A 4,193-nucleotide genomic window follows, 5' to 3' on the forward strand; every position below is an offset into this window, starting at 1 on the left:
CTCTCTCTCTGTCCACCACAGGTGTCTCTCTCTCTGTCCACCACAGGTGTCTCTCTCTCTGTCCACCACAGGAGTCTCTCTCTGTCCACCCCAGGTAGTCTGTCTCTCTGTCCACCCCAGTAGTCTCTCTCTCTGTCCACCCATGTGTCTCTCTCTCTGTCCACCACAGGTGTCTCTCTCTCTGTCCACCACATGTGTCTCTCTCTCTCTGTCCACCACAGGTGTCTCTCTCTCTGTCCACCACAGGTGTCTCTCTGTCCACCACAGGTGTCTCTCTGTCCACCACAGGTGTCTCTCTGTCCACCACAGGTGTCTCTCTCTCTGTCCACCACAGGTGTCTCTCTCTCTCTGTCCACCACAGGTGTCTCTCTCTCTCTGTCCACCCCAGTAGTCTCTCTCTCTGTCCACCCCAGTAGTCTCTCTCTCTGTCCACCACATGTGTCTCTCTCTCTGTCCACCCCAGTAGTCTCTCTCTCTGTCCACCCCAGTAGTCTCTCTCTCTGTCCACCACATGTGTCTCTCTCTCTGTCCACCACATGAGTCTCTCTCCCTGTCCACCACAGGTGTCTCTCTCTCTCTGTCCACCACAGGTGTCTCTCTCTCTCTGTCCACCACAGGTGTCTCTCTCTCTGTCCACCATAGGTGTCTCTCTCTCTGTCCACCACAGGTGTCTCGGGGGGAGGGCGGTAGGGAAGGAGGGAGGGAGAGGGAAGCAGGGGGAGGAAGGGAGTGGGGCAGGGAGAGGGAGGTAGGGAAGCAGGGGGAGGAGGGGAGTGGGGCAGGGTGAGGGAGGTAGGGAAGCAGGGGAGGAGGGGAGTGGGGCAGGGAGAGGGAGGTATTGAAGGAGGGAGAGAGAGCGATTTAAATGATTATTTGTAGTAATTGTTGCTCGCTGTCACCGTGGATCATGTTACTGTCCGTCTTCCTGTTCCCAGCAGGAAGTTCAGATGGAGCTCGCTAACCACAGGACTATTTCTAGGCACTGCGTGTTCAGGTTATTTAATGAAGCATGTATCAAAAGTATTGAACATATTTCAAGTCAACCAGATACTTTATCAATATCAGATGAATCACATATATGATGTTTTATTCATGTCAGGATAGCTGATCGATAACCTGATCTGTGATTGATAACCTGATCAATAACCTGATCTGTGATCGATAACCTGATCAATAACCTGATCTGTGATTGATAACCTGATCGATAACCTGATCGATAACCTGATCTGTGATCGATAACCTGATCGATAACCTGATCTGTGATTGATAACCTGATCGATAACCTGATCTGTGATCGATAACCTGGTCGATAACCTGATCGATAACCTGATCTGTGATCGATAACCTGATCGATAACCTGGTCGATAACCTGATCTGTGATCGATAACCTGGTCGATAACCTGATCGATAACCTGATCTGTGATCGATAACCTGATCAATAACCTGGTCGATAACCTGATCGATAACCTGATCTGTGATCGATAACCTGACCGATAACCTGGTCGAGAACATGGTTGATAACCTGATCTGTGGTCGATAACCTGGTCGATAACCTGATCAATAACCTGATCTGTGATCGATAACCTGATCGATAACCTGATCTGTGATCGATAACCTGATCGATAACCTGATCAATAACCTGTCACACTGCGATACATTTCCATATGGAGGAGTTGACCTGGAGACAGGAAGGTTGTATTTGTCATATCAGCAGTATGGGAATAGTAATGAATTAGTCCTGGCTGGTGTGTGTGTGTGATGACCATCGTTGTGACTCCTATTACATCACAAACACACGTCTCACTGTGAGACAGACCAGCCGGGTTTCAGAAGGAGGGAGCTGTGGTCACCGTTTTGAACGGGAGACAGAGATCACACATCAGCAGCTCTCAGAGAGAGAGAGTCGTGTGAACCACTGCATGTCACTCCTAACTCCCCAATACACCGACTACATCACCCAGAGATCCTTTCAAAAGGGGGTGGAGTCATGGAAACACCACCACTGGCCTCCAATCACATTGCCCTAACTGCGAGAGAGAGAGGGAACGAGAGTGTAACGGAGAGGGAGGCAGCCACAGAGAGAGAAGAGAAGAGAGAGAGAGAGAGAAGGGAAGAGAGGCAGAGATAGAGGTAGGAGGAGAGAGAAGGGAAGAGGGAGAGAGATGCAGAGGCAGCCAGAGAGAGAGAAGGGGAAGAGAGAGAGAGAGAGAGAGAGGCAGAGGCAGGAGGAGAGAGAAGGGAAGAGAGACAGAGGTAGGAGGAGAGAGAAGGGAAGAGAGATAGAGGCAGAGGCAGCCAGAGAGAGAGAAGGGAAGAGAGGGAGAGGCAGAGGCAGCCAGAGAGAGAGAAGGGAAGAGAGAGGCAGGCAGAGGCAGCCAGAGAGAGAAGGGAAGAGAGAGAGAGAGGCAGAGGCAGGAGGAGAGAGAAGGGAAGAGAGAGAGAGAGAGGCAGAGGCAGGAGGAGAGAGAAGGGAAGAGAGGCAGAGGCAGCAAGAGAGAGAGGCAGAGGCAGCCAGAGAGAGAAGGGAAGAGAGGCAGAGGCAGAAGGAGAGAGAAGGGAAGAGAGGCAGTGGCAGCCAGAGAGAGAGAAGGGAAGAGAGAGAGATGCAGAGGCAGCAAGAGAGAGAGGCAGAGGCAGCCAGAGAGAGAGAGAGAAACTATGCCCATTCTTATTGCGTAGCTGCATCCAATTGGCAGGCAGCTCTGAGAGTCGTGAGAACCTTACTGCCGAAGGGGAGAGCTGGCTGGCCGGCCGGTGACCTGTCTGTTGGAGAGAAAGTCTGCTGTTGCTAACTACATCTGTGGGGACTGAGAGGTAGTCTGCTAAGTGCTCCGATGGGAGGAAGAGGACACTCACAGAGAAGTCAATCATCTTTAAACGGTTCTATCCCTGCCCCATCCCCCTCGTAACACTCAGCCGTCCAGCACATCTCACCGTCTGCAGTGTGTACAAGCACTGTGTTTCTGACGCGTGTGGGGACTTTGTGTGTCTAGGGGACTTGGTGTGTCTAGGGGACTTGGTGTGTCTAGGGGACTTTGTGTGTCTTGGGGACTTTGTGTGTCTTGGGGACTTTGTGTGTCTTGGGGACTTTGTGTGTCTTGGGGACTTTGTGTGTCTTGAGGACTTTGTGTGTCTTGGGGACTTTGTGTGTCTAGGGGACTTGGTGTGTCTAGGGGACTTGGTGTGTCTAGGGGACTTTGTGTGTCTAGGGGACTTTGTGTGTCTAGGGGACTTGGTGTGTCTAGGGGACTTGTGTGTCTAGGGGACTTGTGTGTCTAGGGGACTTGGTGTGTCTAGGGGACTTTGTGTGTCTAGGGGACTTTGTGTGTCTAGGGGACTTTGTGTGTCTAGGGGACTTTGTGTGTCTAGGGGACTTTGTGTGTCTAGGGGACTTGGTGTGTCTAGGGGATTTGGTGTGTCTAGGGGACTGTGTGTGTCTAGGGGACTGTGTGTGTCTAGGGGACTGTGTGTGTCTAGGGGACTTTGTGTGTCTAGGGGACTGTGTGTGTCTAGGACCTGCTGTCTGTTGTGTTAGACATAGTGTGGGGATGTGATGTCTGTAGACTAGAGGGAGTGTATCAGTCACACTGGGACGTCTGTAGACTAGAGGAAGTATATCAGTCACACATCAGTCACACTGTGACGTCTGTAGACTAGAGGAGTGTATCAGTCACACTTGACGTCTGTAGACTAGAGGGAGTGTATCAGTCACACATCAGTCACACTGTGACGTCTGTAGACTAGAGGAAATATATCAGTCACACATCAGTCACACTGTGACGTCTGTAGACTAGGGAATATGTCAGTCACACATCAGTCACACTGGGACGTCTGTAGACTAGAGGAAGTGTATCAGTCACACATCAGTCACACTGTGACGTCTGTAGACTAGAGGAAATATATCAGTCACACATCAGTCACACTGTGACGTCTGTAGACTAGAGGAATATATATCAGTCACACATCAGTCACACTGTGACGTCTGGGACTAAAGGAAGTATATCAGTCACACTGTGACGTCTGTAGACTAGAGGAAGTATATCAGTCACACATCAGTCACACTGTGACGTCTGTAGACTAAAGGAAGTGTATCAGTCACACATCAGTCACACTGTGACGTCTGTAGACTAGAGGAAGTATATCAGTCACACTGTGACGTCTGTAGACTAGAGGAAGTATATCAGTCACACATC

Source organism: Oncorhynchus tshawytscha, unplaced genomic scaffold (genome assembly GCF_018296145.1).
Source record: "Oncorhynchus tshawytscha isolate Ot180627B unplaced genomic scaffold, Otsh_v2.0 Un_contig_2471_pilon_pilon, whole genome shotgun sequence".
Taxonomy (NCBI): domain Eukaryota; kingdom Metazoa; phylum Chordata; class Actinopteri; order Salmoniformes; family Salmonidae; genus Oncorhynchus; species Oncorhynchus tshawytscha.